This window comes from Macaca fascicularis, chromosome 11 (genome assembly GCF_037993035.2).
Source record: "Macaca fascicularis isolate 582-1 chromosome 11, T2T-MFA8v1.1".
Lineage (NCBI taxonomy): Eukaryota > Metazoa > Chordata > Mammalia > Primates > Cercopithecidae > Macaca > Macaca fascicularis.
Genome location: NC_088385.1, coordinates 97,103,339 through 97,126,378, shown reverse-complemented (window position 1 = coordinate 97,126,378; position 23,040 = coordinate 97,103,339). Strand labels below are relative to the sequence as shown.

Below are 23,040 nucleotides of genomic sequence, written 5' to 3'. Positions count from 1 at the left end.
TGTTCCACCGACACTTGGTCATTCCAAGAGTGATGGGTGCCATGTAGAAAGTGTAACAGGAAAAAGTAAGCAGCATTACAGATAGTGGCCAAAGAATGGATCTCTCAGGATGGGACATTTTAGCTAAGATGTGAGCAACATGAAGTAACTGAGGCTGGGAACATATGGAAGAAGAATGTTCCAGGCGAAGGGAAGTACAAAAGGCTCTAAAGCTAGAATGAGCCTGGTGTACTCTAGAAACAGAAGCTGGTGGGTAAGACTGCAGCCTGGGAGCACATGACATGGGAAGGAAAGATGGGAGATCCTCGATTACAGAGGGCCTTGAAGAACATGGTAAAGAGTTTGATTTTATTCTAAGTGTAATAGAAAGTCACTGGTAAGTTTAAACAGGGGGTGTCATGACACAATTTCTATTTATAACAAGATTACTTTGACTGCTGTGAGGAAATTGATGAAATATATATATATATATATACACACACTGTAGGGACATCAATGAAATTGCCCAGGAAAGAGAAAAAGAAGGATACTCATATTAGGCAGAATAAATGCAACATTCATAGGCAAAGAGCCGAGAAATAAGCATGGGGAACTGAAGGAGACACAGCTCCGTTGGAATGGCTAAATTATTGGGTGCCTGCTGGAGAGTGACTAGTGGGAAGGCTGAGAAATTGATCAGCATCCATACAAACGTGACCCATGCTTTGATAAGGAGCTTGATCTCAGAACAATTAGAGCCCATTGATATTTAAAAGAAAAGTAAAAGTTTCTCACTTATGAAGTCAAATCTAGCTCCTATAAAGGCACAGAGAAATTAAAAACATATAAACATATAGATCATATATTTAGATACCCAGAGCTACCCGGAAGGCAATTCCTTATAAATTGGACATTGCCACCTCTGGCCCAGAATATCTAAAGTCACCCAAAACAGTAAGTAGATGAGCAGGTCTTCTCCATTCAGAGAACCATCTAATCCTGAGCTAGCCTGGCAGGATGTTAAGGGTAGATGGGGTGTGTCATGCACCTGGCTGCCCTTAAGCTGAACATTTGGCTTTCCTGAGGCAAACGTCATACCCCTGGGCATACAGAATTTCACACTTATTCCCAATCCTTGCCATGTTTGCAAAGGCACTTTGATAAGGCCTCTATCTTGATTTCTCAATTATGTTTGCTTCCTCTACTGGGATAAAAGTCTTGTCACAAACTTCAGAAAAGGAGAAAGGACCCTGGCCCTGAATTTCCTTTCTGAGGGCTGAATTCTGCAGATAAAAATCCTCATTTTGTCTAAAGCCCTGTCTCAAAAACCACTGTGAAATCACAATGCTATCTCTGATTGCAAGTATCTCTTCACTGTCTACATACTCTATGTCTTAGTCCATTCGACAATTCGGGATGTTATTCCAAAATACCATAAACTGGGTAGCTTCTAAGCAAAAGAAATTTGTTTCTCACAATTCTGTAGGCTAAAGGCACTAACAAATTTAGTGTCTGTTGACGGCCTGTTTCCTGGTTCATAGATGATGCCTACTTGCTGGAACCTCACATAGTGGAAGGGGCTATCTTTCTCCCTGTGGCCTCTTTAATCCCATCTATGTGGGCAGAGCCCTCATGACCTAATAATTTCCCCAAAGCCCCACTTCCAAATACTATCAATTGGGAAATTAAGTTTCAACACATGAATTTCGAGGGGACAAACATTCAGACCATATCACTCATCACTTTGTACTCTTTAACCCCAAATCAACCTCTTTATACAGCCTTATGTTCCTATAAATATCCCCACTATTTCCTCTCTCCCCATGAGCTAACTGTAAGTCCAAGCATTTTAAACAGCAATGGCCCTCAGTCCATTACATTAAGCTGATAGCTTTAGAGAATTAAGTACTAAAAAAGGTCAAATCCTTTTCCCTTTAACCCAGAACTCATTCCATTTCCTGGTGGTTTGGGACTTTTTGATATCACAGACTTTATTTATTTTTGGCAACTACTTTATTTGGCATACTTAAAAATAAAACTATTATCTAACCATAAGAAAAAAAATAGACAAATATAATTAAGGGACATTGTGTAAAATATTAGTACTCTTCAAAACTGTCTAGATCATCAAAAATAATGAAAATCTCAGAAACTGGTCACGACCAAGAGGAGCCTCAGAAGACATGACAAATAACATAATGTGGTATCTTGGATGGGATCCTGGACCAGAAGAGGGACATTAAGGAAAAAAACTGGGGTGATCTAAATAAAGTGTGGAGTTCAAGAACAATTACCAATATTCGTTCATCAATTATGACAAATACACTATACTAGTATAAGATGTAAGTAGTAGGAAAACTAGGTGTGACATATAGAAATTATACTAGCTTTGCAAAAATGCTGTAAATCTAAAACTGTTTTAAAATTATTAAAAATAAACAACACAATTGACAATGATTCTATATTTTGCTTTATTCCAGAAATTATACTCTTTGTCATGGAATTTCTTGAATTTCATTTTTAAATTAAATTTAACTCCCTCTTTTCTTTTTAAGAGATAGAAAGATTTCCTTTTTCCTGAGCATTTTGATGAGGTTATTTAGGGTCAGGTTATCTATAAATATTACAACTGGTCTCATTTGGAGTTAAAAGGAGAACACCAAAACCCATTTTTGTTAATTATTTATTTCTAAAGCTACTGATTCTTTCTTTTGTATATTGATTTATATGAGCCAAGCAAACATCTTGACCACTTTATAAAGGTTTCATTATGTTTCCTTTCTATTTCTCCAAAATGCATCTTCTCAACTGACCCATTTTCTATCATCTAAACACTTGTAGAAAGAAGATAATGTCCTCATCTTCAGCAATGATGATAAAGGACCATATGGTAGACTTAGGGAAAATAGATGCTCCCCCACTTAGTAGCATTTTGACCTTGGACAAGCTCTGCAATTTAGTTTCCTCTATATTTCCTCTAAAGCAGAAATGATAGTAGTAACTAACACATATGTGTTATAATGATTAAATTAAATTCTATATTTAAAATGCCTAGCATAGGACCTACCACATAATAAGGTCACAGTAAATGGTAGTAGAGGGAGAAAAGAAGTACTATCTTTTTCTCACCCATCACAAGGTTCATGCTGAGCCCCCTATAACAAATGGCAGATTAACAAGGAAAAGTATACAAATTTATTTACTGTAAATTTTAGGTGACACAATAGCTGTCACTAGGAAATAAAGACCCAAAGAAACAGGGAAACATGGGTATTTTAATGCTATGGTTGATGACAAGTGGACAGTTATGGGAAGTATGATTGGACAAAGGAGGTATGATCTAATGGTAATAAACTGGGGAACTTTAACAATGTCTATTTTTCAGATTCTTCTTGGCACCTCTGTGTCTTCAAGGATAAGAATACTTCTTTTCATTGGGTACAGGGGCACCTCTAGAATGAAGGTTTTATGACGTGCTTCAGGGCGTTAGCAGCAGCAAATCTGTACCATTCTGCAGCAACCTCAATTCTTGCCTCCTCAGAAGAAATAATTTGATCAATGGGACATAAGGCAGAGTGAGAGACTGAGGCAAGTTTTAGAGCAGGAATGAAAGTTTATTAAAAAGTTTCAGGGCAAGAATGAAAGTGTGTCCAGAATTTATTCCTTCCAGTGGGTTCTTGGTCTCCTGACTTCAAGAATGAAGCCGTGAACCCTTGCAGTATTACAGTTCTTAAAGATGGTGTGTCCAGAGTTTTTTCTTTCAGATGTTCAGATGTGTCCAGAGTTTCTTCCTTCCAGTGGGTTTGTGCTCGCCCTGACTTCAGGAGTGAAGCTGCAGACCCTTGCGGTGAGTGTTACAGCTCATAAAGGTAGTGTGAACCCAAAAAGTGAACAGCAGCAAGATTTATTGTGAAGAGCAAAAGAACAAAGCTTCCATGGCATGGAAGGGGACCCAAACAGATTGCCGCTGCCGCTTGGGTGTCCAGCTTTTAGTCCCTTATTCGGCCCCACCCACATCCTGCTGATTGGTCCATTTTACAGAGTGCTGATTGGTCCACTTTACAGAGTGCTGATTGGTGCATTTACAATCGTTTAGCTAGACACAGAGCACTGATTGGTGCAGTTACAATCCTTTAGCTAGACACAGAGCAGTGATTGGTGTGTTTTTACAGAGTGCTGATTGGTGCATTTACAATCCTTTAGTTAGACACAAAAGTTCTCCAAGTCCCCACCCAACCCAGAAGCCCAGCTGGCTTCGCCTCTCAAAAGGAAGTAAAGTACAGTTGGAAGAGGGCCAAGTGGGTGACTTGAGAGAGTCAAGTGCCTAGTTTGACCTTTGGCTTGGGGTTTTATATGGTGGCATGCATCCAGGGTCTTGTGTTACATCTTCCCAGATTCTTTCCTTGAGGTGGGCTGTCTGCATGCACAGTGGCCTGCCAGCACTTGGGAGGTACTACATGCATGGTGTGTTCACCGGAGTTGTGCACATGCTCACTTGAGGCGTTCTTCCCTTACCAGTTGAATGTCCCTAAAAGTTCATGTACCAGTTAAACCCTACACTTTTGCCTCTTAGTGTGCCTGCTTGAGCCCACTTGCCCAACCCCTGAGATCTTATCAGAAAGCTGCTGATCACTGGTTTCAGGTTTCTTCAATCTATTTAGAGGCTGCCTTTCCTTAGTGCCAGCTGTGACCAACTTTTATTTTAGAGAGACAGTGTAACAACCACCTGGCCATTACCTGATGGTTGCCTTGACATTCCTGGTTGTGAAGGGGAGCCCTTTCTTGCCCTGTTCATATCTGCCCATTACCTACTCTAACAAGGGGAGAAGGGCAAGGGGAAGATGAGAGTGATCTTCCTGTTTCTGCTGTTTGCTCCAAAGCCAAGGTGGCATATTTTAGTGTAGTGTGTCCTGAACCCCATCAGTGGTTATTGTTTTTAGGGCTGTGACCTCCTATGAATCCATGTGTGACACAGAATGCAAACCACCTTAGGTGAAGCACATGAAATATATATAAATCTCTGTCAAGGTCTAGATATTCCTAAGACTGGGAATCAGAACAAAACGAGAAATTAGAGAGAAGACCAGACAATGATGGTGATGCTGCAGAGCCCAGGACACATATGGAAGGGTAGAGCAGCTGGGCTTTTGCTAGGGCTTTAAGTCTGTGCAATGCATGGGAGATACTCCTGGCTTAATATCTCTTCATATGTGTAAAGGGATTGCAAAAGTTTAAGGGAATTTCATTATTTTTGAGACTCTGTAGAGGCTAAAGCAAGTCTACTTTGGATGCTAATCCACCATGTTGGCTTCTGATTAACCCCAGTTCTGGGAGGGCCTCTAAGATTTCCAGTTTATCTATGGTTCCTTATGTAATACTAGATACTTACCATAAATCCCGTTCTTAGGTCAAACAACCTTGAAGTTATCATACTTCAGTTGTCCTATACATCCCTTCTGAACAACCCCTTCCGTGTGTTAGATAAGTCCTGGTTCTGGGGGGTAATGGCATGGGGATCCACCATCTTGTCTCACCACTGCTGAAGACACAAATATAGCTCTTGTTTGTAAGTCTCTGTTAAGTGTTTTCTCCTAAGAAACTGGGTTTGTCTGCCTCTTTCTTCAGCCTCTCAGCTTCCTCAAACTTTGGCGTAGGTTTGAATAGACCTGCCCTCCTTGAAACAGACCTCCTCCCATAACTGGAAAAGAGAAAAACAAAAGAGAAACAAAATGTCACTATCGTGCATACTAGCTCTCTCGGGAGACCATGTGAAAAATAAATATTGTGTGGGATTATTCAGTAAATAAGTATTTGTTGAATAAATGTTGCAAAAGAGGCAACCAATGGTTTTTTTATGGAACGTTGCATTGAACATTTTATTGAACATTATATATGTGACATGCTTTCTGCATATCTCATCTTGTTTACTGTTCACTACAAATCAGAGGTAGATTTATATTGCCCTCATTTTAAAAAAATAGTACTTTTCTCATTTTTAGAGAGCTAAAGAGATTCAGTAGCATGTCCATTAGCAAGTCATTAAACTAGAAAAAGTGATTGGATGCCAAGTCTAACTCCAGATAGATATTGGAATACTTATTCATTGCACAGGCTCTATAGAAATATAATTGCATGCATGATAGAACTCCCGCCCTCAAGGAGCTTACAGTTCTCTGGGGAATACAGATGGAGTAAGTGACATGTAGGTGCTATGGGATCACACAGGCGAAACCCTCACTTGGAATTAAATATTTAGCCTTTATGGCACATACTGAGCCTTTTAAGCACATATAAGAAATGTACTTTGCTCAATATACGAGCAAAGCAATTATTGCAGTTAAAAACCTCCCATGTCTGAGGGAGGTTTTTAGCTGCAAGGATTGCATCTTGGGAGATGGACTCGGGAGGTTTTTAGCTGCATGGACTGCATCTTATCTGTGAGCTACACCACAGTGTAAGTAGATTCAGTACACCTATTTCAAGGAGAGTACATGGGCCCAAATCCACTTAACACCATGTGACTTTTGGTATTCTGTGCCTCAGCTTTCTCATCTATTAAAGAGAGATGCTAACAATTATACTACTCCTAGGAAAGTATCTTTACAAGACACTTAGAATAGTGCCTGTCGCATAAGTACTCAACTATATGTTTGACTTCCTCCTCTTGCCAGCCAACATGCCTGGCAACAGCAGGCACTCAGTCAATGTTTCTGAGTCAAAGCAAAGGTTTTGGAAACTCAGAATATATTTTAGACAACTCTGTAAATAAACTCAGACTCAATGGAATAAAAAGCCAATCTGGCACAAAATAACTAAAAACAATAAAGTAAAAATATATAAATACTCTCTTCTTCCAGTGCCAGAAGGTGAATGTGAAAATCCAGGCAACTGCCAGAGGCATATAGATGGCAAAATTTTGTGATGATGCTAGCAACCAGTCTTCTTTCAATTTCTTTATCTGTGGTTCCCTTCTGTTGCCTCCACCATTACCATCTTACTTTATTCTCAGTTTTGGTAAGGCTGGAACATTCTCCTCTCTTCAGTAGGGATGGTGGGGTGATAGTTATTGGTCTCCACTGAAACAGATAATTGCCTTAGATATAGGCAAGCAATTCTATACCTGCTGGCATATTATTTAGGTTTCTGTGAATATTTATCTATAGTTAATTGTCTTTTAACTTCTCAGTAAAGGAGACCCTTGCTATTCATTACAATAGTAGGTACCAAGAGAAGTAAATTATGATGTGGGAATAGAACTGAAATCAGAGACACCTGAATTTGGGAGTTTCATTAGAATAGCAGAACACAGTGAGAAATCACTACCTGGCCGGGCGCGGTGGCTCAAGCCTGTAATCCCAGCACTTTGGGAGGCCGAGACGGGCGGATCACGAGGTCAGGAGATAGAGACCATCCTGGCTGACACGGTGAAACCCCGTCTCTACTAAAAATACAAGAAAATTAGCCGGGCGAGGTGGCGGGCGCCTGTAGTCCCAGCTACTCGGGAGGCTGAGGCAGGAGAATGGCGTGAACCCGGGAGGCGGAGCTTGCAGTGAGCCGAGATCGCGCCACTGCACTCCAGCCTGGGGCACAGAGCAAGACTCCGTCTCAAAAAAAAAAAAAAAAGAAATCACTTACAAGATTAATTCTCAAACTTCATTCAAGAAGGAACTAGAAAATATGTTAATAAGCAGCACTGTGATAACAAACCAGGATTTTCCAAATTGACCTATAGAGAACAATAGAAGAAAAATTTTAATATATCATTTTTAAAATAATAAAAATGATTTCCTTTTCTAGAATGACCCAAACTCTAATTTTGTGTCTGAGGCTCATAAAACTAATCATAATGAGTTCATTTAGCATGATTATGGGGTGTGGTACAGCTCTTCAGAAGAAATTTTGTTCTATTATAATTTTATTCCAGAGCACTATATCATTAAAGTGAAATATTAATGATATTTTTATTACAATTGTCAAGAAAATTATGGACAGGATTCCAAAAACATAAAAGCTTGGAATTGTTTTAAAAACCTACATTTTTAAAATGTACTATTCAAAGACTTTCAACTTCTTAAAAAAATAATGTATAATGACTCTCATTTATCATGGGTATTTATTATTCCAAAATTATATAAATGCTCAGTTGAATCAAAGAGCAGCAATAAAAGAATTTATATGAAAGATTAATTAGAACAGAATATTTCCCTTTAGAACAATTCTAAAGGAGCTTGATGTGTTGGTGTTCATTTTAATTAGAATGTTCACTTTTAAAAAAGTAATACTTTTTTTACAACTGTATCTACCCTGAGAAAAAGAATCCTTTCAAATCACGGTTCTTTGGGGGATATTAAAGTCGGGTTTTGGCTTCCAAATGACTATGTGTAACCTAAACCACGAAAATGTGTCTTGTTTTAAATTCCCATGGACAAAATTAGTATGAGTCTTGAACCACTGTTTCCTGTGGAAAACACTAGCCCACATTGGGAATAAATTTTCCCCTAAAACCTTGCTGGTATTATGGAACAATTTTGACAACAGGCTTGCTAGTAAGTAAAGATTTTTTATTTTTTTGGTTTATTATTATTTACCACTACAAAGTTCGGTAAAGTCATTACCTTAAATTTTGAATGAAAATTTATTCAAAAACATATTTCAATAAGAATAGGCTAAGGGAATTTTGTGTCAAAGATTTATTTTTCATTATTATTTTTGTATTTCTTTTATCTTTCTAAGAGTATAGCTAACAGATGAATACAGTAGGTAGATTAAGTAGGTAAACATTAATAACAAAATGTTTCTCCCAAGGAGAGAAAGTTGGCCTCGATCTTAAAAGAAAAACGTATATACTTATCAATAAAGTCAAAACTTGTTGATTTAACATTTTTGACTTGCTCAAAGTTCTTTTGTCTAATAGCATAAAAGGCCAGACTATAACTGGAATTAATAAGGAAAATAAATAAAGAATTATAGTCGTTACAAAATTATTTTACTTAATCACACGTAGTCAAGGGGCACCATTTCAGGACTTTTCTCATGATTTTTTTTTTTTTTTTAACTACGCTTTCAAACACAGCTCAAATCATGTTGGCATTATGTTATCTGAGCTATGAAGAATCCAAATGGTGATGGGTGCCAGTTTTCCTGTTGTCCAGGATTGTAGAAGAGATAAAATCTCTAGAAAAGGAATCCCAAGCAACAACAGCAAAGGCAAAAGAAAGCTGAGCCCATTTAATGCATAACCCAAGTGTTGCAGATCTTCTCAGTTCATGGAAACATCAATCTTCTGCCGAATTGTATAATATGGTATTAGAATATGGTCAAAACTCTTGTTTAACAGTTTAAGAGTACATGAGATGATAGTTATACTGATAAGCCTGAATAAGCTCCTATCTTACTTGACCCCACTGAAGGTAACATGTGAAACTCTAAGTAAAATATTTCTTAAAACATTATTTGAATGCATGGGAATAAAAAAAAAAATTAGGCAGATTCTGGAGGGAATTTGAAAGTTGAAAGAATGGATTGCAAGAAATGAGCTGATGGTTTTTATAGCATGCACTATTAAAATGCCATAAAAATACCAATAGAAAATCTGTAGTTTTTCTGACCTGAAGATTTAGATAAATCAATTTATCAAAGGAAAATGATGAGAATAATCCCAGAAAGAAGAGTTCTAGAGAGCTGGAATTTCAAATTTTGTGTGTAAATCTTCCCAATTATCTGACCAATAAGCCATGCATGCCTAGAGCAGATTTAAAACATTCCAGGTAAAGATTTTTAAAAATGAAACATTATCTGAGCTCCCACCTATAAAATAAAGTTTATAGTTTGATTCCTAAAAAGTTAATTGCCCAGTAAGACAAGAACAAAAGTACTCTGAAGAAATACATAGGATAACAGAATCCATAGACTTCATAATAGATCATCAAAATATCTATGATACAACCCAAAATTATTTGACATATGAAGATCCAGGAAAATGTGAAAAATCCCAAAATCTGATTTGTTTCATGAGGAAAGACAATCAAGACTATTATTAGATAACTCAAATTTTAGAATTACAAGGCAAGAAGTTTTAAGAACTTCTTGTAACTAAGCTTATTGAGGTAAAAGAGAAATGCTTATAATGAAGAAACCTCTGTAGAGAAATATAAACTATATTAAAAATAGAAATTCTAGAATTGCAAAACACAAAAGATAAAAGAAATATTAGCTAGATGGGATTAATAACATAATGAAGATAACATAGGAAATAATTCCTGAATAGAAAAATAAATTAATAGAAAATATTCAACCTGAAGAATGCAGAGAAAAAAAGAAAGAAAATTAGAAAGCTCTAGTGGCCTCTCGGACAATAACAGAAGTCAAAGAGAATGAGCACTTCAATTAAAAGGTGGAGATTATTAGAATAGATTAAATAGCATAAACAAACACTGTCAACAAGAGATACATTTTAAATATAAAGGCAAATAGGTCTAGAGTAGGTACCTGGCAAAAGATATACTATGAAAATAAACTTAAGATGGATGATTGGTCCAAAATAATATGGGACAATATAAGCTTTAAGATACATAATATTACCAGAGAAAAAGGGGGCTACATCACAATGATAAAATGGTCAGTTCATCAAGCGGAGAATAACCATATATGTGAAAAAACATAATAACAGAGATTTGAAATTTATAAAGATAAAATTGAAAGAATGAAAAGGAGAAATAAGCATGTCAAAAATCATAGAAGGAGATTCCAGCAGTTAATAGAAAAATAACAAAAAAAAAAATCAAAATACACATACGGGATATGAACAAAGCTGTTAACCACCTTGACCTAGTTGATACTTATAGCTCCCTATACCCTAGAATTGCAGGATCATTCTTGTTTTCAAGTGTACATGGTATATTTGTTGTGACAGAAACATATGCAGAACCATAGAGCAAGTCTCAATAAATTTAAAGAAATTGAATTTGTAGAGTATGTTTACCGGCCACAATGAAATTAAATGCAAAATGAATAATGAAAATTATCTAAAATAATGCCAAGTATTTAAAAATTAAAGAAAACACTTCTAAACAATCAATTGGTCAAGGAAGTAATTAGGGGAAAATTATAAAACATTTTGAATTTAAGGAAACAAAAATATAGTTTATCAAAAATTGATGGATTAAGTTAGTGTTTGGAGTTGTTTAACTGGAAATGTTTCTATTAGTAAAGACAGTATGTCTAAAATCAATAACCTATGAGTCCAACATAAGAAGCTAGAAAAAAATAACAAATCTGAAATTTGATTATTTGAAAAGATTGACAAGATAAATATACAAGACAAAAAGACAGAAGACACATCACCAATATAAAGAATGAAACAGGAACTATCAGTACATATTCTATAGAAATTAAAAGAAAAATAAGAGAGTAGTACAAAATTTTTATACTAACATACTTGACAACCTAAATGAAAAAGACAAGTTATCTGAAAAAATACAACCCACCAAAATGGTTACAACATGAAACAGGAGATCTGAGTATCCATATATCTATTTTAAAAAATTAATTTTTTATCAAAATTTTTACCAAAAAGAAAGCTTCAAGCTCAGATACATTTGATGTTGAATTCTAGTAAATATTTTAAAACTAAGTATCACCAGTTTTATACAAACACTATCAAAACATAGAGAAGACAATAAAGCTATTATGTAAAAGTTCTAAATCAATATTCCTCACAAATAGTTGCTATTTAGCAAAATCATAGCAAATTGAATCCAGCAAGGTATAAAAGGATAATGACCAAGTAGAGTTTACTCAAGAAATATGATGCCAGTTTAACATTTATCAACTTAAATTTACCACATTAATGGACTAGACAAAAATTACACGATTATCTCAATAATGCAGAAAAAGCATTTGACAAAATTCGACACCCATTCATGGTAAAGACTCTCACTAAGCAAGTCATGGAGGAAGCTTTCTTCAAATTGATTTAAAAAACAAAACATAACTCTCAGGTAACATCATACTTAATGGTAAAAGATTGAATGCTTTTATTATAAGTTTGATAGTAAGGCAAAAAAATGCCTATCTCATAAGTTATATCTCAAATTGTACTAAAGGTTCCAGTTCTTGCAACATGGCAATAAAATTAAATAAAGGTCATAAACATTTGAAAAATTTTTAAATGTTACTATATAAAGTTTTGCATAAAAAGAAAACTATTCAGTTGGTATGCTTCATCCATGATTCAGCATAAAGTTTTGGAGGTTGATTCATGCCCATATGTATATCAGTAATTTGTTCCTTTTTATTGCTGAGAAGTATTCCATTGAATATACCCACAATGTGTTTATCTTTTATCTTACTGATGGATAACTTTTCTAAATATTCTGGATTTAGCTATTTCTAGATTTTTGGCTATTATAAATAAAGTTGATATGAACATTATTAAACACATATTTTTGTGAAGACATATTTTCCTTTCATCGCTTTTGTGATGACCTTTCTGATCACAGGTTAAATGTGTGTTTAATTTTGTTCAAAACCTTTTTCCAAAATTAGTTGCTCTTTTATACTGATAGTCTATGAATTCTACTTGAATCAAAGTTCACCAACTTTTGGAGTTGTCAAATTTCTCAATTTTAGCCATTCTCATGAATTATATAAGGGTATCTCATTGTGGTTTTAATTTATTTTTCTCTGTTGATAAAATTAAAATTTAGATAATTTTTTCATGTGTTTATTTTATTTATCTCCTTTAATGAAATTCCCATGAACTTTTTTATAGGAACGAACGAATGGATTGTACAATACAAATTTTAAGGATCTGAAATTACCAAAGCAACCTTGAAAATGTAGCTAAATATATTTGATAATGTAAGATAATATAAATAATAATAAATATAAGTAATATGTGTTGGCAAAAAACTAAACATTTTGCCATTGGGTGGGTTGAGGGTGGAGAATGAGCAGGAAAGGTTGTAAGGGAATGTTCAGGGTAATTATAATATTCTATAAGTTTATAGGGATTTGAGTTGCATGAGTACATACATTAGTAAAAAATTAGCAAACGTACACTTGAGATTTGTGGATTTTGTTGCATATAAATTTTACCTCAAAATAAAAACAAATAGGAGATGATAAATATGCTGACATATTTGATGAGAAGTATACTGATGTCTGTAATTTATTTTGAAATAAACCAAAATTAAGAAGCCTTAATTGTCAAACTGATGGAGGAATAGATGAATCAATATATGTTAAAGATCATATCATTAAATGGTAATAATGGAATCTACACAGGTGGAGGGTAGTTGAATTCTTATAAAATCATTTAAACATTGCTGTAGATGAGAATTTTAAAATATTTTTTGGAAAGCAAAGACATGAAATAGAATAACACATTTCTGAAATATTTCAAATAAAAATAGAAAATATTAATTTTGGCACTTCAAGCAGCCATTTTCCATCTCTGAAAATTCAACAATGTAGAATAACTTATTTTCCTTTATTGGTAGCTAAGTAAAGCTGTTTTTCCTTATTAAAGAGAGAATATTTTCCAAAACAAATATTTCTTATTTTTTTAACTTTCCCTTGTTGAAGCATTTTCTTAAATAGATTATGTTCCAAAACAGCTTTCAATGTAAAATGACTTACGTAAGGTTACCTGCTGTCCTACAATGTGCTTATTAAAACATCATCTGCATATATTTTTAATGCTTACAGAATCCAGAGTGATTTCCCTTTTCTAAAGCACTAAAATTGGCTATTTGTGCCTACCGTGTTTTTTAAGTCTTACTTGAGTTTTAGCAATTTCATTAATCTTTTCAAAATCCTGAATATTTTTATTTTTGTACTGTCTATCATATATTTGCCTTTTATTTCATCAATTTGTACTTTTAACATTATTTATTTTGTTTTTTGGGAGGAGGGAAGTTATTTTTCTGTTCTTTCCCTGACTTTTTGAGATAGACAGTTAATTGTGTCTTTTTTTCTTATATCTTATATCTGCATTTAGATCTATAAGTTATTGTCTAAGTTCTGTCACTCATGGTTTTATGTCAGAGCTTCATTTCATTTGGTTTGAGATATTTCACTGTGATTTCCTCTTCGCCCAATGAGTTTTTTAAAAGTATATGGCTTGACTTCTAACTCTGCCACTGTGGTCAGAGCACATGCATTGTTTTATTTTAGAACTTCGGAAGTTATTTATTATCCAGCTTTTCTTTTTTTTAAACCGTAATTAATTTAACAAAATCTAAAGTTAAATACTATTTTAGTCCCCATGCCACCCAATATATTTTAACACTAATAACTCCCTGCATATTTACATGATATCATTTTTCATTATTTTAGTGTTCTTTTCTTATCCTACAAACTAGAGATTATTCATATTTTATACAGCGATGTCTGTTAAGGTTTCATTCCAATTAACAATTTTATTTGCTGATCATTAATTCTTGTATTTCAGACTGCCATTTTGTTGGGCTTTTTTTTCTTCTTCCTGAAGTTATATTCTTCAAAATTACTTTATATAAGTAATTGGTAGGGAAGTCTCTCTATTTTTATTCATCTGAAGATTTAATATTTGCACTAATTTGGGGCAAACAAACATTTCTTGCAAGAACACAAAAAGCACTATCCATAAGGAACCAGCATGATAAATTTAATTTCATGAAACTTAGAAACTTTATCAAATGTTTAGCAAAAGACAACACTGAGCAAAAATATGAACAACAGAGCACATTCAAAAACATGTTTGCAGTTCATGTAACCAACAAATATCCAAAGTATTTTTGAAAAAGAGGAAAAGCCCCCAAATCGGTAAGACAGAGACTTTCCTTAAGGATGCAATAGCATTTCTCAAAAGAAGATCTCCAAATAAATATAAATACAAGAAAAGTTGCTCAGCCTCATTTGACATTAATGAAACATGTTAAAATTACAAAGAGATACTACTATACTTCATAAGAATAGTGAAAAGTTTAAGGTAACAATACAAATGGCTGGCAATGATTTGGAGCATTTAGAAACACTTCCACAATCATATGATTTTTGCAATTTTTTATATGTTGTTTTTACTCATATATAATTGGTTATTTACAAAATGCAAAATGAAATTTCAATGTAACTACTAAGAAATAGAAATATTATGTGTATATATATACTATAAGATAAAGTGTGTGTGTGTGTATATATATATATATATGCACACATGTACTGTGTGTGTGTGTGTGTGTATTCTGACCTATTAGGTAGCGGAAAGTAAAGACATTAAGAAAATGAGTCAACCAGACAATATTTAGAGGCAAAAAAGGTACATTTAGATCCATATTTCACTTCAAATACTACAATAAATTCCAAGTGAATTAGAGACCTGAAAGGGTTTTAAAAAACAAACAAATTCTTGGAGAAAAACATAAGCAATTTCTTTCATAACTGGAAGTTGGAGAAAATATTTTAAACTATGTCCAACATCAGAAAAACAAACAAAAAAATTGATTAAAAAATGTACAAGTTATTTTTTATTGTCTATGGAGGAAAAACACCATAGACAAAGCAAAAACAAAATGATTGAGGAAAAATGTTATCTGAAACTTGTGTGATAAATAAAGTTAATTACCCATTTTTTAACTCTTAAAAATGAAGAAGAAACAAATAAATTGATATAAACATGGGGAAAATATATGGCAAGGAAATTCAAAGAAGAAAAAGCGAAAATGATTCTGAATCACCTGAGAAGGCAATCAACTATTGTGATTGTTAACACTGAGAGTCAACTTGATTGGATTGAGGGATACAAAGTACTAATCCTGGGTGTGTCTGTGTAGGTGTTGCCAAAAGAGATTAACATTTGAGTCAGTGGTCTGGGGAAGGCAGATTCACCCTTAATCTGGTGGACACAATCTAATCAGTTTATAGCCAATATAAAGCAAGCAGAAAAACGTGAAGAAGAGAGATGGGCCTAGCCTCCCAGCCTACATCTTTCTCCCATGCTGGGTGCTTCCTGCCCTTGAACATTGGACTCCAAGTCTTAAGTTTGGAGACTTGGACTGACTCTCTTTGCTTCTCATCTTACAGACAGCCTATTATGAGACCTTGTGATCATGTAAGTTAATACTTAATAATCTCCCCTTTATATATATCCTACTAATTCTCTAAGAGAACCCTGACTAATACAACTATTAATTGGAAAATACAAATTAAATTGTATACAAATTCCTATTTGTCACCATCAGATTAAAAAAATTCAAGTTTAACAACATCTGTGTTGGTCATGGATAAATAGTCAATGTCATATATTTTGGATAAGAATATAAAGTAATACAAGTTTTTGATGGAAAATTTGAAAACGTTTAGCTTGCATAGCTAAAAATATTTCATTATGCACTTTGATCCAGCAATCTTATTTCCAAGCAATAATCCAAACTGCCTTTGGCTACAAAGAAAAAGAAAAATCTTTTATACACAATTATTGATTATGGCATTATTTGCAGTAACAAAATATTGGAAAGAACCTAAATGTCTAGCAATAGAGAACTGGATGAATAAACTATATTACATTTACACAATAACATTCTATATCACTATGAAAAGCAGGGATGACAATTTTTATTGACATGACATGATCTTCAGGGTGTATTTTTAAGTGAAAAAAGCAAAAATCCAGATGAATAAGAATATATTAATGTCTTGAAAAGAAAGTAAAGAGACACAAATATGAATGTGCATAGGTGCTTATATTTGCAAAAAGAAATCCTACTGCGGAAAACCAAAACTAAAGTGATTACATGTAAGGATACAGAGAAATAAGAGAAGTCAGGAGGAAAGAAGACTTTTCTTAAGATACCTTGTTGTATGCTTTTATTTTAGAAGCCTAAAAATGTTAACATATTCCAAAATCAATATAAAAGAAAAAAACAAGTCCTAAGAATGAAAAACAAATGGAAACATCCAGCCTGGGCGACAGAGCGAGACTCCGTCTCAAAAAAAAAAAAAAAAAAAAAGGATGTCATAGCCAAATAAGGAAAACAAATGTTACATGTCATTTGGGAGCACAGTAATTTGACAGAAAATTATTGATAGAATAATTTTCATAAACAAATAGAGCTTTAAATAAATTTGAAACTTTACTAGGTTTTATATGATTTTATATGTAGTTGCATAAAGTTAACAAGTAATTATGCTAATGTTAAGAATGTTATTAGGAGCAAAGATTTTCTGTGTAACATTTTCAGTGTGAAAGATGGCTGAGTAGAGACACTGGATACCCCCCAATCATTCCCAGAATGAACCAAAATTATAAATAGACAACCATACCTCAAATAGAACATCTAGGAGAAAACACTACAGTTCAAGAAAGAAGTCACAAGAAACACCTAAGGCACAGGAGGAGAAAAAAACAAGCAGCCAGCTCCTCCAACATCAGCCAGGAGCTCAGAGGAGCTAGGCATTTTAGGGGAAGCATCATTGAGAGAATGTCAGCAGTCCATATTTCCATTGTTAGTAATCCAAACCATGAGTGGGCTCTTCTACCCACCTGAACTCTGCTGTAGAGAGCAAGAGAGTCAAAGCTGTATTCTAGCACCATGGATGGCAATTCCACACCACAGCCACCACAACACCAGTGCACGCCACTTAGGACCCAGAGGGTCATATCACAACTGTTACTGCCATTACCCATAGCATGCTGACTTCCCAAGGACCAGGGAATCCACTTACATGCCCAGCCCACAGTTGCCAATACCAGTATCCAAGCACACCATCTGGAGACCCAAGAATTAGCCCACCTGGTCCCACTAATACCAGCACCAGCATATGCCACCCTGGGGCCCAAAATCAGGCAAACTCTGCCTATTGCTGCCTCTGCTTGTCAGCCCAACAAAGATGGGCAAATGTGGCATCCCTGTCCCAAGCAAAACTTCACCATGACCTCCACTAGTAATTACATCCTAAACCATTGAGGAAATCACAGATACCACTGATGTTGTTTACAGAAAAAAGAATTATAAGAAATTACACTACCAGTTGCATGCAGAATTAGTCAAAGTGCCATACCTTACCAACGCTATATAGCATTGGTAAATTCTCCCCTATAAAATCAAATTCAAAAAACTGAAAGAAGCAACTATTACACCAGATGCATAGACATCAACAGAAGGACACAGGAAGCATGAAATTCAGGAAATATAACACCTCCAAAGGAACACCATAATTCCCCAAAAACAGATTCCAATCAAGGAAATTCAAGAAATCACCAAAAAGAATTTCAAAATTGTGAAACTAAAGAAGCTAAGGGAGACACAAGATAATTAAGAATAAATATACAAAGAAAACAAATGCAGAACACTCAGGATATGAATGAGAAATTTACCGAAGACACTGATTTCAAAGGAACTACACAAAATTCTAGAAATGAGGCATTCCTTGAATGACGTGTGTATACAAAATACACACAAAACTTCAACAATAGACTAGGTCAAGCAAAAAAGACAATCTCAGAACTTGAAAACAGATCTTTTTAAATAACCCACCCAGACAAAAATAAAGACAAAAGAGTTTAAAAACTGAACAAATTCTTCATGCTATATGGAACATCATAAAGCAACCAAATATATGTGTTATCATCATCTCCAAAAGCGAGGAGAGAATGGAAGGTTTTCAAAACCTATTTAGTGAAATAATAGATTAAGAAGTACCAAGTCTAGCAAGAGATTGAGACATCCAGATACAGAAGTTCCAGTATTCCTAAACAGTACAATGCAAAAAGGTTTTCTCCATGTCACATTATAGTCAAACTGCATAAAGTCAATGACAAAGATAAAATTCTAAAAACTGCAAGAGAAAAGCATCTACTCACCTACAAGGGAGCACCCATCAGATTAACAGTATACTTCTTAGCAGAAAGCTTATAGGCCTGGAGAGAATGGGAAGATATAATAAAAGTGCTGAAAGAAGAAAACTGCCACCCAAAGACACTATATTCAAGAAAATTATCTATAATAATTGAAGGAAAAATAAATTCTTTCCCAGAAAAGCAAATGCTGAGAGAATTCGCCACTAGATCTACCTTACAAGAAATGCTCAAGGGAGTCCTAAACCTGAAAGTGAAAGGATGTCAGTTACTATCACAAAAACACACAACAATGTAAAACTCACAAATATAGCAAACACACAAATTAGAAACAGAATAGACTCAAATGGTACCACCACAGAAAATCAACAAACCACAAGGACAAACAAGAGAAAAAGACAGGAAAAAGGAGTATAAAAAACAACCAGAAAATAATTAAACCATATGACAGGAACAAAACATAGGCATCAATATTAACACTAAACAAATATGAATTATATTATTCACTAAAAAGATATAAACTGGTTGGATAAATTTTTTTTAATGATCCAGTGGTATGCTGCCTACAAGAAACTCACTTTGCCTGTAAAAACACATATAGACTTAAAATAAAGAGATAGACAAAAGATACTCCACACAAATGGAAACCAAAAGCGAGCAGCAGTAACTATACTTATATCAGATAAAACAGACTTTTAAGTCAAAAACAGTAAAAATCAAAAAAGACAAAGAGGTTTACAATATAATGAATATAATGATAAAAATACCAATCCATCAAGAAAATATAACAGTTCTAAATACATAGGCACTCAACACTGGAACATATGCATTTATAAAGGAAATACTGCTAGATCTAAAAAAAGATATACTACAATACAACAATGTAAGGGACTGCAGCACCCCACTCTGAGCATTAAATAGATCACCCAAACAAAAAATTAACAAAAAATTAGATTAAAAGTGAACTTTATACCTACAGACCTAACAGATATTTACAGAACATTTATCCAGCACCTGCAGAATACATATTCTTCTCATAAGCACATAAAACATTCTCCAGGACTGAACATATGGTAAGCTACGAAATAAGTCTCAGCAAAGTTTAAAAAGTTGAAATCATGTCAAGTGTCTTCTCAAACCATAATGAAATAAAACTAGAAATCAATTAAAAAAGGAAATTTGGAACTATACAGATACATGGAATGAACGTTCCATGCTACTGAATGAAGAAATTAAAGTGGAGGAAATAAAAAAATTTCTTGGAATAAATTAAAATTTAAAAACCAACATACCAAAACGTGTGTATCTCAGCAAAAGCAATGCTAAGAAAAACGTTTTTAGCAATAAGCACCTACATCTGAAAAAACAGAAAGACTTCAAATAAATAATTTAATGATGCACATCAAGCAACAAGAAAAGCAAGTATCCAAATTAGCAGCAGAAAATAAAAGACCAGAGCAGAATTAAACAAAATAGACTAAAAAAATTAAAAGGATTAACAAAATTAAAAATTTATTCTTCAAAAACATTACAAAGTTGATAAATCACAAACTAGAATAATTAAATAAAAGAGAAGACCCAGATAAGTAAATATTGATTTGAAAAAGTTGACATTAAAACTAATACTGCAGAAATCCAAAAGGTTTTCAGACTCCATTAGGAACAACTATATGCTAAAAATAAAACCTGGAAAATCAAGAGGGAATACATAAGATCCTGAAAATATACAATCTACCAGGATTAAATCAGAAATAAATAGAAGACCAGAATAGAACAATAGTGAATAATGAGATTGAATCCGTAATAAAAACTCTCACAACAAAGAAAAGCTCAGGATTGGATTCACTACAGAATTCTACGAAATGTTTAAGAAAGAACTAGTATCAATCCACCTCAAACTATTTCAAAAAAACTAAAGTTCTTCCTGACTCATTCTATGAGACCACCATTATTATGATACCAAATCCAGAAAAGGACATAACAACAAAAGCTACAGGCTAATATCCTTGATAAACATAGATGCAAAACTCCTCAACAAAATACTAGCAAACCATATTCAAAAGCACATCAGAAAGATAACACATGATCATCTGGGATTTCATTGTTGATACAAGCATGGTTCAACATATACAAATACATAAATGTGATACATCACATAAACAGATAAAACCCATATGATCATCTCAATAGATGCAGAAAAAGCATTTGACAAAATTCAATACTCTTTATGAAGAAAACTCTCAATAAATAGGTACAGAAGGACCATATCATAACATAATAAAGGTAATATATGACAAACTCACAGCTAGCATCTTACTGAATGAGGAAAACTGAAAGTCTTTCCTCTACAACAAAAGAATGTCCACTTTGACCAATTCTATTCAACACAGGAATGGAAGTCATAGCCAGAAAAATTAGGTAAGAGAAAGAAATAAAATGTATCCAAATTAGAAAGGAGAAAATCAAATTGTTTCTCTTTGAAAATGACATGATCGTATATCTAGAAACACCAAAAGATTCCACCAAAAAAATTCTTAGAAATGATAAGCAAATTTAACATATAAAAATTAGTAGTGTTTCTATTCACCAATAATAGAATAGTCAAAAAAGAAATCAAGACAGCAATCCCATTAACAATAGCTACAAAAAATAAATTTAACCTAGAAGTAAATTTAACCAAGGACATGAAAGACATCTGTAAGGAAAACTGTAAAACACTAATGAAAGAAATTGAAGATAACACAAACAAATGGAAAGACATTCCATCCTCATAGATTGGAAGAATTAATATTGTTAAAATGACCATAATGCCCAAAGCAATCTACAGATTCAATGCAATTTCTATCAGAAAAGAAATAAAATCACTTTTTACAGAAATAGAAAAAAATAATCCTAACGTCTGTATGAAATCAAAGAGAGTCTGAATAGCCAAAGCAATCCTGAGCAAAAAGAACAAAGCTGAAGGCATCACACTATCTCACTTCAAAATGTATTACAAGGCTCTATTAACCAAAACAGCGTGGTGTTTGTATAAAAGCAGACACATGAGTATCTTATGTGGACAGTCCTGTAGACTTCACCATTTCCTTTATGTATGAGGTAGAAAACAGTTTTAGAAACAGCCTCAGGAAGTAATTTGAAAAGCTTATGCACAGTCCAAAAAGAAAACAAACAAACAAACAAACAAACAAAAAAAGCAGACACATAGTCCAATGGAACAGAATAAAAAACCCAGAATAAATCCACATATTTACAATCAACTGATCTTCGACAAAGCAATCAAGAACATACATTAGGGAAAAACTGGATGACTTCGTGCAGAAGAATGAAGCCAGACCCCTATCTCTCCTCATACACGAAAATCAACTCAAGATGGATTAAAGACTTAAATGTGAGACCTGAAACTATAAAAGTACTAGAAAAAAATATGGAGAAAACTATTCAGGACATTAGGCAATTATTTTACAGGCAAGACTTCAAGAGCAAAATCCACAAGAGCAAAAATAAAATAGACAAATTGCACTACATTAAACTAAAACAGCTTCTGTACAGCAAAATTGACAATCAACAGAGTGAAGAGGCAATCTGTCAAATGGGAGAAAATATTTTTAAACAGCTTCTCTGACAGGAGATTATATCCAGAATATACAAGGAACTCAAATATCTCAGCAGAAAAAAACAACAATGAATAATCCCATTAATAAATGAGCAAAGATAAATATTCACAGAACTAGATAAATCTCAAAAGAAGACATACAAATGGCCCAATAGATATGTTAAAGAAAAAAAAAAAAAGCTCAACATCACTAATCATAAGTGATATGGTTTGGATCAGTGTCTGCCCAAATTTCATGTCGAATTGTAATCCCCAGTGTTGGAAGTGGGGCCTGATGAGAGGTGAGGTGATTGGACCATGGGAGCAGTTTTTTCATTAATGGCTTAGCACCATTCCCCAATTCTGTTCCCATGGTAGAGTTCTCATGAAATGTGGTTGTTTAAAAGTGTGTGGCACCTCCTCTCTCTCTCTTGCTCCTGCTCCTGCTTGAAAGACATCTGCTCCTGCTTTGCCTTCCACCATGACTAAAAGCTCCCTAAGGCCTCCCAGAAGCAGAAGCTACTATACTTCCTATACAGCCTGTGGAAATGTGAGTCAATTAACCTCTTTTCTTTATAAATTACCTAGTATCAAGTAGTTCTTTATAGCAATGTGAAAACTGACTAAT

General features: G+C 34.0%; 1 long non-coding RNA gene across 1 annotated transcript; it reads right to left on the bottom strand.

Moving 5' to 3' along the window:
• Positions 1-3,572: 3,572 nt before the first annotated feature.
• On the bottom strand, positions 3,573-22,543 carry LOC135966300 (uncharacterized). Its single transcript, XR_012420484.1, has 4 exons — positions 19,034-22,543; positions 18,824-18,880; positions 5,369-5,677; positions 3,573-4,507 (listed from the first exon to the last, which is right to left on the bottom strand). It is a non-coding gene; the product is annotated as an uncharacterized lncRNA (long non-coding RNA).
• Positions 22,544-23,040: the final 497 nt, after the last annotated feature.